General features: G+C 38.7%; 1 pseudogene; it reads right to left on the bottom strand.

Moving 5' to 3' along the window:
* Nucleotides 1-7,458: 7,458 nt before the first annotated feature.
* LOC131383882 (uncharacterized) lies at nt 7,459-14,310 on the bottom strand (annotated as a pseudogene).
* Between the last annotated feature and the right edge of the window lie 261 nt (nt 14,311-14,571).

Below are 14,571 nucleotides of genomic sequence, written 5' to 3'. Positions count from 1 at the left end.
GAGGTCAAGGTGGGTGGATTACCTGAGGTCGGGAGTTCGAGACCAGCCTGACCAACATGGAGAAACCCCGCCTCTACTAAAAATACAAAATTAGCTGGGCATGGTGGCACATGCCTGTAATCCCAGCTACTCAGGAGGCTGAGGCAGGAGAATCTCTTGAATCCAGAAGGCGGAGGTTGCGGTGAGCAGAGATTGTGTCATTGCACCCCAGCCTGGGCTAAAAGATCAAAACTCCGTCTCAAAAAAAAAAAAAAAGAAAAGAAAAAAAATATATATATATTTTACTCTAGAATCAAGTAAATTTCAATTGCCTCAATGGCAGCAATATAAGGGTCAGGAGAAAACTTGAGAAGTGATTGTCTCCTGGTCTCAATGTTGGGAGTAGTTCCTATCATTTTCTTAATTATCTATTTAATGCCCTGTGCTTACTGAAGAATCCACCATTACTTTTCTCAAAAGCAACAGCTGTAAGACATCATGTTTGCTTAAAGGAAATCTCTGTGGTCAATATTTTCTTCAAGTATGGGTGAATGTTCCCAGTATACCTCCCTCAACACAGAGGGGGATAATCTGATCCTTTGTTTTTCTTTAGTTTCTGCTTCATTTACATTGGGCTGCATGGTTCCTGGGAAGGCTGAAGGATGGGAGCCCAAGGAATTGGAAAGATCCAGAATATAGGATACTCATCTTCCTAACCGCCATACTATTTAATAAATCCAAAGTCTGAGTAGATACTTGATTTTAGAGGAGTGCTGGCAGAATAGAGTGATCTGTTTAACTAACAAATTCATTTTGAAAAAGTTTCTTTGAGATACAAATTGGAAAAAGTAAAAGATGTGCTTTGCTGGACCAAGATGGAAAAATTTTCCATGTATGTCAAAAAATTAGCCAAAATTGTCCGGGTACAGTAGCTCATGCCTGTAATCCCAGCACTTTGGGAGGCCAAGGCAAGGTAAATTACTTGAGGTCAGCAGTTTGAGACCAGCCTGGCCAACATGGTGAAACCCCGTCTCTACTAAAAATATAAAAATTAGCCAGGCATAGTGGCACATGCCTGTAATCCCAGGTACTCAGGAGGCTGAGGCAGGAGAATCACTTGAACCCGGGATGGGGAGGCTGCAGTGAGCCGAGATTGTGCCACTGCACTCCAGCCTGGGCTACAGAGCAAGACTCCATCTCAAAAACAAACAATTAGCCAAAATTAGTAAAAGGGAGGCAAAAGGGCTAAATACAAGATTTGGCAAGGTTTTTATGACCTGTGTAAGTCAATGAACTTAAATAGATTTTTATCCGATTATTTTCCTTCAGATGAACTACTTAAGTGTAGATCTTTGTCATGCCCATAGAGCTATTAACTTTGCCAAAAGGCATTACTTCTCAATACAGAAAAGGCAAGTGCTAAAAAGATTTATTTTGAAGTCACTTCGCTTATGATTGATTCTTGATTTCATCCCTTATTAGCTGTGTGAACTTGGACAATGAGGTGAATCACACCTCATCTGTAAAAGGATGATAATAATAGTATCTACCTCATGGGGCTGTTGCAGAATGAGATGATGAGATGCTAGTTTTAAAGTGCTCAGCATAGCAAGCACTCTATATATGGCAATGATTGTAAAGAAAAAGGGAAGAAGAGAAGGAAGTGAAGGAAGAGGAGGACTTCAGCTTCTACTATTAAGCTACCTTAATTTAGTCTGTGGTACATCATGGATATAGATAATGAACTCTTCCAAAAGGAAAAGTTTTAAGGATTTTAAAGGCTGTAATTTCCAAATGATATACATATGTTCTTTATAATATAACTTCCAAATATTTTTTCAATTTTAGTAAACTATATTCAAATATAAATTGAAATATACTTCCTTCAGTTGAAGATGTGTCCCATTTAATTTCCTGCAGTATATAAAGCATTATGACTCTTGTAAACACAGTTTTTCTTTTGCTAAAATTTGGCATATCACTTAGTATTCACTTATACTATGCTTTATTATTATAATTATTGTTATATTTATACTATGCTTATACTATTAAAGTAAAAGACAACACAATTAGATGTGTCAGAAAAATATCACATTTAAAAACAATTGAGCTCAGGTTTAATTTTATCTAAAGATTAAGAGAACAATGAAAATAACAACTAAATAAAACTTTTGGTTATATTCACTTGTTTTCTATTTTTTCCACAGCTTTAACATGTATTTCACATACCGTAAAATTCACACATTTAAAGTATAAATTCAGTGTTTTTTATTATGTTTACAGAATTATGCAACTATCACTCCAACCTAATTTTAACATATTGACAATACTATAGCTATTATCCACCAACCCCCATCCTCTATAGATTGACCTATTCTGGGCATTTCATTTAAATTTTATCATATAACGTGTTTCTTTGTCACTGATCTCTTTCAGTTAGCATAATATTTTCAAAGTTAATCCATGTTCTAGCAATCCATGTTCTAGCATGTATCAGTACTTCATTTCTTTTTACTGTTGAACTTCTTCATATGGATATGCCACATTTTATTTATCTATTATCAATTAATCAATATTTGGATAATTTCCACTTTTGGCCATTTATGGTAATGATGGTATTAACATTCTTGTGCAATTTTTTGAGTGTACGTATGTTTTTATTTCTCTTGGATACATACCTAGGAGTAAAATTTCTGGGTCATATGATAACTTTATGTTTAACATTTTAAGAAATTACCAAATATTTTTCAAAGTGACTTCACCATTTTACATTCCCACCAACAATATATGAGAGATCTAGTTCTCCGTATCCTTGTCAGCACTTGTAATTATCTGTCTTTTTAATTCTAGCCATCCTACAGGGTGTAAAGTGATATCTCATTGTGGTTTTGATTTGAATTTCCCTGATGACAAATGATGTTGAGCATCTTTTTATATGCTTATTGGTCATATTTGTCTTTTTTGGAGACATGCTTATTCAGGTACTTTGGTAATTCTAAACTTAGGCTATTTGTCTTTTTATTGTTAAAACATAAGAATTCTGTATATATTCTGGATAACAATATCTTATCCAAAATATGATTTACAAATATTTTCCCCCATTTTGCTTGTTGTTGCTGAATGTTCTGTTAGGTTGCTTCTGCTTTCTTCCCTTCTGTAGGATGGGAGTGAATCAATATCTTTGTGTAGTAGAACAATTGAACATGTGGGCTCTAAAGTCAGTTAGTCCTGAGTGGAGTGTGGGCTTAACCACTTCTTCTGTGACAGTGAACAAGTCCTTCCTTTCTGACACCAAATATCTTCATTTGTAAGATGAAATTAATAATATTAGTGTCTTCCTCATAAATTCGTTTTGAAAAGTTACATTACTGAATGAAGTAACACCTGTAGTATAGGGCCTGGCCCATAGTAAATGCTCAGTAAATTCTAGCTGTTGTAAGTATTATAACTTAGTATAACATACATATTAATATAATTAGAGAAAAATATTCCTTTGGATACCCCAAAATGTAACAGCCTGAATTCTGATTTTGAAATCCCTTTTTATGAAGGATAAGCTGAATAAGAAGTTTGTCACATATTCATACACAATTTTTCATCCAAAATACTCAATACTGTTTAAAAAAAAAGAGACACACAGGGTTTTGCTTTTTTCTATTCTCCTTTATTGACAGATTTTTCTCTAAGAATGTAGCTGACCATGGAAACCAATTAATCTGTCTCTTGAGGCAAAGCCATCATTTGCAAAAGAATGTACTCAGGTGCCCACCCCAAATGCTCTAGAACAGCAAGAAGGAAGAAGTGTTTTCTATGAATTTCGTTTGATGAAAACAGTTATGTGGGAAGCACATATGTACCTCTGTGTGAGTATGTGTATGTGCATGCACATGTAGCAGGAGGGGACACAATTCAGTCATTCTTACACACCTCCCTGAAGCTTTCAAAAAAGATTTTATGTGCATTATGTGTTGTATGAGAACTCATTTAGACACACACATTTACTTGCTGCACATTTTGCATTTTCCTCTGTTCATGGACGTTTAATTTCCTCTTGGCTTCTCTGGTGCCTAGCACAGAACACTAATAAAGTAGAAAATGTGAATTCATGCCTAGAAATAGTGTAAAGTTTAAAGTGGCTCATAGCATGGATTTTGGAGTTAATGATAAGCTGGATTCCGATTCTACCACTTACTGGCTCTATGATTTGGTTTAATTATTTAACTTACGAGAGTCTCGGTTGTTTTAACCATAAAATTTAATTAATAACATATAAGCCATAAGTTGTTTTGAAACTTAAATGAGGTAATGTGGGTAAAGTACATACCAAGGTGCTTTGCTTGGCATATGGTAGGCACTCAACGAATGATAGTGATAAGAACCAAGGATATGTTTGTTAATTTAATAAATGCATAGTAATTTACTGATCACAATACTGAGGATTTATTTAATACAGTTTTCAAATATGATGCTAGACATCAAGAATACAAAGATAAGACACAGTATCAGTCCTCAATAGATTTCTAGTAGGGTGGAGGAAGTAGCAAAATAAAACAACTAAAAAGCTATACAATTAGGTAAGTGCTATGGTAGGAATCTGTGGATGGTTCAGTAGGGGTCTATAGGTGGGCCCTCAGGGTACAGTTGAACTTGGCTGAAATTACCATATTTTTCTGACATTTCATTAAGAAAATGCTCAAACATAGAAAAAAATCAAAGAATTATAAAATAAGCATCTATATGCTGACCACTATACTCTCCAGTTAATATTTTGCTATGCTTACTTTATTACCTATCTAAGCATTTATCCTTTTCTCTATCCAGCCACTAAATCTGTCTTATTTTAAATGCATTTTAAAATAAGTTGCAACTATCAGTATACTTTACTCTGACAAATACATATTATTAAATAAAGTTAAACTTTTTTTTTTTTTTTTTTTTTTTTGAGACGGAGTCTCGCTCTTTCACCCAGGCTGGAGTGCAGTGGCGCGATCTCAGCTCACTGCAAGCTCCGCCTCCCGGGTTCACGCTATTCTCCTGCCTCAGCCTCTCCGAGTAGCTGGGACTACAGGAAGTTAAACATTTTTTTATGTTTTCTTTTATGAGGTAAAATTTGAATAGTTACATGCACACACACACCTTAAGTATAATGCTTGAGGACTTTTGACAAAATGTAATACCTATGGAATCCAAGTGCTATCAAGATCTAGAACACTACCCCATAAATTTCCTGAAGGCACTTCCCAGCCAATCCCTTTCCATAACCCTAAACTTCTATCCCCTAACATCAAATATCATCTAATATTTGTAGGGGAGAAGAAGTAATATATTTTCCTCACCCATCACAAGGTCCACGGCTGAGATCCCTATAGCAAAACACAGTAAGAGAAAAAGATACAAATTTATTTGACATTAGTTTTATGTGACACAGGAGCCTTCAGAAGTTAAGACCCAAAGAAACAGGGAAATCTGAGTATTTTTAGGGACAGTCATGTAGAAATATGATTGGAGGACAAAAAGATATGATCTAATGGTAATAAGCTGGGCTAAGGAGGGATTTAGTAAGGCCTGTTTTATCAGGTTATTATCTGTCTCTGTCTTCATTCCTGTCCTGTGGGTGTAGGGAGGACCCATCTAGAATGAGAGTCTTATAACCTATTTCAGGGGAAGGTTAGCTGGGTTGTATGGCCCACTTCAGAAATAAGGGGATGAGGGGAGTTCTAGTTTCAATGGTCCACTTTAGGAGAGAGGGGGTAGGAGAAGGTCAGAGAGACCTTTCTGCTTCTATTTTTTTTTTTTTTTTAATTTTCTCCAGCTTAAAATACTCAATGTGCGACCTATGTGCCATATTTTGGGTAACATGTCCTGAACCCTGTCATTTTTTTAAATAGAGTATTTTAGCCTTTTTTTAGAACTTTATATAAATGAAGTCACATAGAATTGTGTTTTATGTAAGGCTTCTTTCACTCAAAGTAATGTTTTTGATATAGATCCATGTTTTTTTCAGATTAATCAAAGTTGTTGCATGTATTATCAGTATGTTCATTTTTTTAATTGTAAAGAACACACAACATAAAATTTACCATCTTAACAATGTTTGAGTTTAGTGCTGAATAGTATTAAGTGCATTCACATTGTCATGCAATGGATCTCCAGAACTTTTTCATCTTACAAAACTAAAATTCCATAACTATTAAGCAACATTTTATTTCCCCCTCCCTCTGGCCCCTGGAAACCACTATTTTCTTTCAGTTTCTATAAATTGGATTACTTTAGATACCTTATGTAAGTGGAATCATACATTTGTGACTGACTTATTTCACTTAGCATAATGTCTTCAAGGTTTATTCATGTTGTAGTATGTGATATGTAGCCTTTTCTAAGGCTGAATAATATTCCATTATATGTATAGACCACATTTTGTTTATCCATTAATCCATAGACATTGGATTGCTTCTACCTCTTGGCTACTGTAAATAATGCTGCTACAAATATGGGCATGCAAATATCTCTTTGACATCCTGAGTTGTATGGTAGCTATATTTTTAACTTTTTAAGGAAACATGTATAGTTTTTCACAGTGGCTGTAACATTTTACATTTTCACCAACAGTGCATGTATTAGGGATCTCCAGGGAGAAAGAACAAATAGGATATATGTATATATGACAGGGAGTTTATTAAGGAGAATTGGCTCACACAATCACAAGGTGAAGTTCCACGACAGACCATCTGCAGACTGGGGAAGAAAGAAGCCAGTAGAGGCTCAGTCTGAGTCTAAAAGCCTCAAAAGCAGGGAAGCTGACAATGCAGCCTTCAGTCTGTGGCCAAAAGCCCAAGAACCCCCAGCAAAACACTGGTGTAAGTCCAAGAGTCCAAAAGCCAAAGAATCTGGAGTCTAATGTCCACGGGCAGGGGGAACAGAAGGAGCATCCAGCATGGGAGAAAGATGTGGGCTGGGAGGCTAGGCCAGTGTCTCTTTTTCACATTTTTCTGCCTGCTTTATATTTGCTGGCAGCTGATTAGATTATGCCCACTAGATTAAGGGTGGATCTGCCTTCCCCAGGCCACTAACTCAAATGTTAATCTCTTTTGGCAACACCCTCACAGGCACACCCAGGATCAATACTTTGCATCCTTCAATCCAATAAAGTTAACACTCAGTATTAACCATCATAAGTCCACCCATTGTCAGCTTGAACCCATACACACCTGAGATAATATATAATCTTCCAGTAAACACAATAAGGCCATAATTATGCCTAATATGATACAGTTATCTTTCATACAACTGGAAACATACCAATCCCCAACTCAAATACTATTACATAATGTTAACAATACTTAAATGCTGATATGAAGTCAGTCAATCTCATGTCACATGATGAAGGAAAAGGAAATACAATGAAGATATTTTCTTAGTACAAGTGTATACATGCATAAACATGTTTTTAGCAAAAGAAAGAGGAAATATTCATGGCAATTACAGTCCATGTTTCTACAGCTGGTCACGTGGTCATAGCTGGTATTGATGACTACCTCATTCTACCACCCATTCTGTATTCCCTTTGCCTTCAGGTAGCACCTCAGCAGGTTGTGTTTTACTTTTTCCTGGTGGAGTGACCCAAACCTTCATTCCTGAGGGGTCTGGGCCATTTGCAGTCCTGCCTGGATTGGGCTGTTGTAGTTTCCCATTGACCTTAATCCCAGGGCATGGTAATACTAAGAGACACACCAATGGATCTTCTGTATTCCATGCATTTCTTACCTCCATTGTGGAGTGGTAGACTGATTTCATCTTGATAGCCCAGGTCATCACCTTAGCCAACAGTGCAACTCTCTTCGTAGTCTGTTGCCTTAATGGTAGGAGGAGCCCAAAGTGTCCAGGTGGCAATCCTATCTTCCAGTTTAATGGAAGCATTCTTCCCTCTGGGACTAAGACCTCTAGACCAGCAGAATGTAATGTCACAGAAACAGGAAGCAAAAGTTTTGCTAATGGATCACTAGGGGTGATGGTGAGTGTTGCCACATCCATTTCCACACCTTGATTCATGGACCTGTGAATTCTGGCTATGAGAGAAAGAATACCAAATATTGGATGCTGATTCAGAGCATACATGGCCTTCTGGAGAACTTTTCCCCAGCCCTCCAAAGTATTGTCACCTAGTTGGCATTGTAATTGTGACTTCAAAAGGCCATTCTGTCAATTCAGCTGCTTCAAGATGATGGGGAGCATGGTAAGACCGGTGAATTCCATGAGCACGAGTCCACTGCCGCACTTCTTTAGCTGTAAAGTGAGTATTTCGGTCAGAGGCAATGCTGTGTGGAATAGCATGATGGTGGATAACGCATTCCGTGAGTCCACAGATGGTAGTCTTGGCAGAAGCATTGCGTGCAGAATAAGCAAACCCATATCTGCAGTAAGTGTCTATTCTGGTGAGGATAAACATCTGCCCTTTCCATGATGGAAGAGGTCCAATATAATCAACCTGCCACAAGGTAGCTGGCTGATCACCCAGAGGAATCATGCCATATCGAGGGCTCAGTGCTGGTCTCTGCTGATGGAAACTTGGGCACTCAGCAGTGGTCATAGCCAGGTCAGCCTTGGTGAGTGGAAGTCCATGTTGCTGAGTCCATGCCTAACCTCCATCCCTGCCACCATAGCTACTTTGTTCCTGGGACCATTGGACAATGACAGGGGTGGCTGGGCAAAGAGGCTGATTCTCCTTCCATGCAGAGTGCACAACCAGGTGCACTGCTCACAGCTCTGCCCACTGTTCCCACATCTTCCGATTTCCCTTTACCACTGTCCTTCAGGGATGTCCTAGAAAGGGGTTGTAGTGCTGCAGCTGTCCACTTTTGGATGGTGCCTGCATATTGTGCAGAACCATCTGTGAACCAGGCCCTAGTCTTCTCTTCCTCTGTCAAGTGATCATAGGGAACTCCCCGTGAGGCCATCAGTGCAGGCTGCAGGAGAGAATGCAGGGTGGTAGAATGGGAGAGCATGGGCATTTGAGTCACTTCGTCATTTAACTTACTTGTGCCTTCAGGACCTGCTCGAGCCTGATCACCTATATACCACATCAATTTGATGATGGGATGCTGCTGTGGATGACCCACAGATGGGTCAGAAAGTGCCCAGTTTATGGTAGGAAGTTCAGGTTGCATGGTGACTTGATAACCCATAGCCGAATGTTCAGTTTCTACCAAAGCCAAGTAACAGGCCAAGATCTGTCTCTCAAAAGAAGAGTAGTTACCTGCAGAAGATGGCAGGGCCTTGCTCCAAAATCCTAGAGGCCTCCTCTGTGATTCACCTATGGGGGCATGCCAAAGGCTCAAAACTGCATCCCTATCTGCCACTGACACCTCAAGCACCATTGGATCTGCTGGGTTATATGGCCCAAGTGGCAGAGCAGCTTGCATAGCAACCTGAACCTGTTGTAGCGCCTTCTCCTGTTCTGGACCACACTCAAAACTGGCAGCCTTTCAGGTTATTCGATAAATAGGCCAAAGTAATACAGCCAAATGAGGAATGTGTTGCCTCCAAAATCCAGATAGGCCCACTAGGCATTGTGCCTCTTTCTTGGTTGTAGGAGAGGCCAAATGCAGCAACTTATCCTTCACCTTAGAATAAATATCTCGACAGGCCAAACACCACTGGGCCCCTAGAAATTTTTCTGAGGTAGAAGCTCCTTGAATTTTGTCAAATTTATTTCCCATCTTCTGGCATGCAATGGTCTCATCAATAAGTCCAGCGTGTTTTCTACTTCTTGCTCGCTGTATCCAATCAGCATAATGTCATCAATATAATGGGCCAATGTGATATATTGCAGAAGTGAAAAGTGATGAAGGTCTCTCCGAATAAGATTATAACACAAAGCTGGAAAGTTGATATGCTCCTGAGGTAGGACAGCAAAGGTATATTGCTGGCTTTGACAGGTGAAGGCAAAACACTTCTGGTGGGCATTATGGACAGGAATGGAGAAAAAAGGCATTTGCCAAGTCAATGGCTGCATACCAGGTACCAGGAGATGTGTTAATTTGCTCAAGCAATTAAGCCACATCTGGTACAGCAATTGCAATTGGAGTCACCACTCTCTTAAGCTTACGATAATCCACTGTCATTCTCCAAGGTCCATCTGTCTTCTGCATAGACCAAATGGGAGAGTTGAATGAGGATGTGGCAGAAATCACCACCCCTGCATTTTTCAAGTCCTTAATGGTGGCACTAATCTCTGCAGTCCCTCCAGGGATGTGATATTGTTTTTGTTTTTGACTTACAATTTTTCTAGATAGAGACATCTCTAATGGCTTTCATTTGGCCTTTCCCACCATAGTAGCACTCACCCTACCAGTCAGGGAGCCAATGTGGGGGTTCTTCCAGCTGCTAAGTATGTCTATGCCAATTATGCATTCTGGCACTGGTGAAATGACCACAGGATGAGTCGTCTGGGGACCCACTGGACCCACTGTAAGTCTATCCTGAGCTAAAACACCATTAATTACCTGACCTCCATAAGCCTCTACTTTAACTGGAGGACCACAATGATGTTTTGGGTCCCCTGGAATCAACAACTCAGAGGCAGTGTCCAGTAGTCCCTAAAATGTCTGATCATTTCCCTTTCCCCAATTCACAGTTATCCTGGTAAAAGGCCAGAGGTCTCCTTGGGGAAGGATGGGAGAAAGATTCATTGCATAAATTGTTGGTAATGTAGTGTGGTCCTTCCTCAAGGGGGCCCAGCCTCCCCTTCATTCAAGGGATTCTGGGTCTGGAAACTGGCTCAGTTCTGGAGATTGATTGAGGGGCTATGATCCTCTGTTTTTATAATTCAAATTAGTCTTTTGTCCTTTCGACCTAGAATTTTTCTGCTTGTATAAATTAAGTAAGAATGCAGTAGGCTTCCTATCAATTTCACTTCTAGGAACACCATGATTAATTAGCCAATGCCAGAGATCTACAAGAGTCAGACTATTCTGATTGTGGTTTTGCCTCTGCTGTCCATTACGGTAGCTATGCTCACATTGCCTTTGATGATTGAGTTCCACCACTTGGCCCCTGCCACCTCGGGTTCTAATTATTCCCATTGTATTTAAATTTTGTTATTGAGTGACTACGGTTCCACCTTTAGATCTGATGTACAGAGGAGAGCAATTATAGGGCTCTTCAGAGACGTAGGTACTGCCCTCAAAAATCTCTTTTGCAAGACATTGGTTAAGCATATATCTTCTGGACCCTCCCAGCTGGGATGTGTAGGTCTAAAGTGACTAATCCATTCCACTGTCCCAATCTCACTAAGCCTTTGGATCCCTTTCTCTACATTAAACCAAGGGAGATCAGGCATTTCTAGTTCACTCACAGTGGGCCATCTTTTAATCCATTTTTCACCTAACCAAGCAAATAAACCATTAAACATTTTTTAACTTCCCTAGCTACAACATTAAAAGCAAAGTCCCTACTTAGTTGGCTCAAATCAACAAATTCAGCCTGATCCAACTCTATGCTCCTTCCACCATTATCCCATACACTTAATATCCATTTCCATGCCTGTTCTCCAGGTTTCTGTTTATATAAATTAGAGAACTCAAACAGTTCTCTTCGAGTGTAGCACACCTCCTCATGGGTCACACTCTCAACCTCAATTCCAGGGGGCCACTAGGACTTTAGTCTAGTTATAGGTCTAGAAGCAAACATGGGTGTTGAAGGTGGCTCCTGAGGAGAATCAACATTACTTAGCCTGGCAACTGCCTCAGGGGAGTGCATGACCATTGCTTCAGGCAACACAGGGTTTATCTCCTCAGACAAAGGTGGAAAGGCTGATGGCAGCATGGGTTAGGGAGGGGATGTAGCCACTACTGGGGATGGGGAAGCTACTCCTTCTGGCAAAAAAGGTTCATCAGCTTTTACAAACTCAATGCCCCCAGCTTCATTAGTGTCCTCCCACATGTCCCCATTCCAAGTTGCAGGGTCCCATTCTTTTCCAATCAATGCCCTCGCTTTAACAGTAGACACCTGGTGAGGCTGTGCATGCATCTTTCATTGCAGATCAGCCACTTCCATGATAAGAACTTGTGTCTGTTTTTTTTTCACAATTTTAGCTTTTTCTCTACAGGAGGTAAGACTCACTCAGGGCAATCTTAGCAGATTTGAGGCTCAGTATCTGCTTCTGATGCCAGGGGACAGAATCCCTGAGTTTATCATTTTCTTTCATCACTTTGTCCACTGAACTTAGGAGCAACCAACCAACTTCATCATATTCCTTGGTTCTCCACATATGGTCAAAGGTAATATGTATAATGTCACTAAATTCCTTGTCTCTCACAAGTGGTGACTCAGGAGTGTCAAATGCATTTTGCATAACTCTCCAAATAGTTCACATGAAGGACTATCAGTGTTCTCTATACTATTAAAAGTAGAGTCCTTAGCATTTTGGGGTCTAATCTTATTAAGCAGCCAACTCCAGAAACCCCAAAACCAACAAAAGAACCCTATCCTTAATATTCTGTTCCTCTAAAACCACTCTCGTACCGAAATCTATATTTGTCAGGGTTCTCTAGAGGGACAGAACTAATAGGACATATATATAGGGAAATTTATTAAGTACTAACTTACATGATCACAGGATCCCACGATAAGCTGTCTGCAAGCTGAGAAGCAAGGAGAGCCAGTCTGGGTCCCAAAACTGAAGAACTTGGTGTTCAAAGTTCAAGGGCAGGAACCATCCATCATGGGAAAAAGATACAGGCTGGGAGGCTAGGCCAGTCTCTCCTTTTCACGTTTTTCTGCCTGCTTTATATTCGCTAGCAGCTGATTATATAGTGCCCACCAGATTAAGGGTGGATCTGCCTTCCCCAGCTTGCTGACTCAAATCATAATCTCTTTTGGCAACTCCCTCACAGATACAACTAGGATCAATACTTTGTATATTTCAATCCAATCAAGTTGACACTCAGTATTAACTACCATATACATTTTTTTAAAATATATTCTGGATGTTATCCCCGATCAGGTATGTGGTTTCCAAATATTTTCTCTCCTTCCTTCAGTTGCCTTTTCATTCTGTTGATTATGTCCTTTGATGCACAGCAGATTTTTTAATTTGTTGTAGTCCCATTTGTCTAGTTTTGCTTTTGTTGCCTGGGCCTTGGTGTCAGATTCAAGAAGTCATTGTCAAATTTAATGTTATAAAGCACTTCCTCCATGTTTTCTTCCAGAAGTTTTATAGTTTCAGGTCTTACATTTAGGTTTTTGATCAATTTTGAGTTATTTTGTGTATACAATGTAAGGTAAGAATCCAACTTTATTCTTTGGCACATGGATATTTCATTTTCCAGAATCATTTTTTGAAGAGACTGTTCTTGCTCTATTAAATGATCTTGATATCCTCATAAAACATCAAATTATCATATATGTGAGGGTTTATTTGTGGGCTCATCTTCTATTCAATTGGTTTATATGTCTGTTTAAATCATTACCACACTGTTTTAATAACTGTCACTTTGTAATAAGTTTCAAAATCAGGAAGTGTGAGACCTCCAAATTTATATATTTTTTTGAGATTGTTTTCACTATTTGGAATCCCTTAAGATTCCACTAATTTTCAAATAGATTTTTGTATTTCTGCCAAAAATCCCATTGAAACTTTGATAGGGTTTGCACTGAATCTGTAGATTGCTTTAACTGGTGTTGACATCTTAACAATATTAAGTCTTCCAATCCTTGAACACAGGATACCTTTCCATTTATTTGTGTCTCCTTTAATTTTTTCAGCAATGTTTAGTAGCTTTTAATGTACAAGTGTTTTGCCTCCTTGGTTATGTCTGTTTTTAAGTAGTTCATTTTTTGGATGCTATTATAAATGAAATTGCTTTTTATTTTTTCCAATTGTTCATTATTAATGTATAGAAAAGCAACTGTTTCTTGCATGTTGATTTTGTATCTTGCAACTTTGCTAAGTTATTAGTTTAGAAATTTTAAGTGGAATTTGTTAGCTGTGGGCTTTTCATATGTGGCCTTTACTATACTGAAATAATGCTCTTTTATTTGAAGTTGGTTAAATTTTTTCATCATGAAAAGGTGTTAAATTGTCTAAAATCTTTTTTGCAACAATAGTATACTTATTTTTATTGCCAACTCATATTTTATTATATGCATATAATATGCTTCATTTAGCTGTTCTCTTCTGGAGGGATACCTGGTTTGTTTCCAGTATTTGGTCTTCATGGATAAGCGAGCATATTTTAAACAAGCCAAATTCAAACCAACTAGCCCCATTTGCTCTTGATTTCCAGTGCAATTCATAATTGTATTTGTTGGGTTTCTTACCTGCTCATACATGGCGTTTGGCTGTCAGTGGCCTATGTTCTCTCTAAATAGCATTTAAAGCTTTCTAAAATGTGAACTTACCTAACTTTGTGTTTTGTTCGTCTATATTAACAACATTCTACCTACTCCCTTGTTATCCCTTAAATATGATGAATCCGTTTTCTCCTTCCATCTGTACTAACAAAAACAACAATGCTTTCTTTCTGTGTTTGTTTCAAAAGACCCACGCTTCCTGGTGAACTTAATGGAAGTTTGTATATGCCTCCCATCTAT

The sequence above is a fragment of the Hylobates moloch genome, unplaced genomic scaffold (assembly GCF_009828535.3).
Source record: "Hylobates moloch isolate HMO894 unplaced genomic scaffold, HMol_V3 SCAFFOLD_7, whole genome shotgun sequence".
Lineage (NCBI taxonomy): Eukaryota > Metazoa > Chordata > Mammalia > Primates > Hylobatidae > Hylobates > Hylobates moloch.
This window is presented reverse-complemented; position numbering and strand designations above follow the sequence as displayed.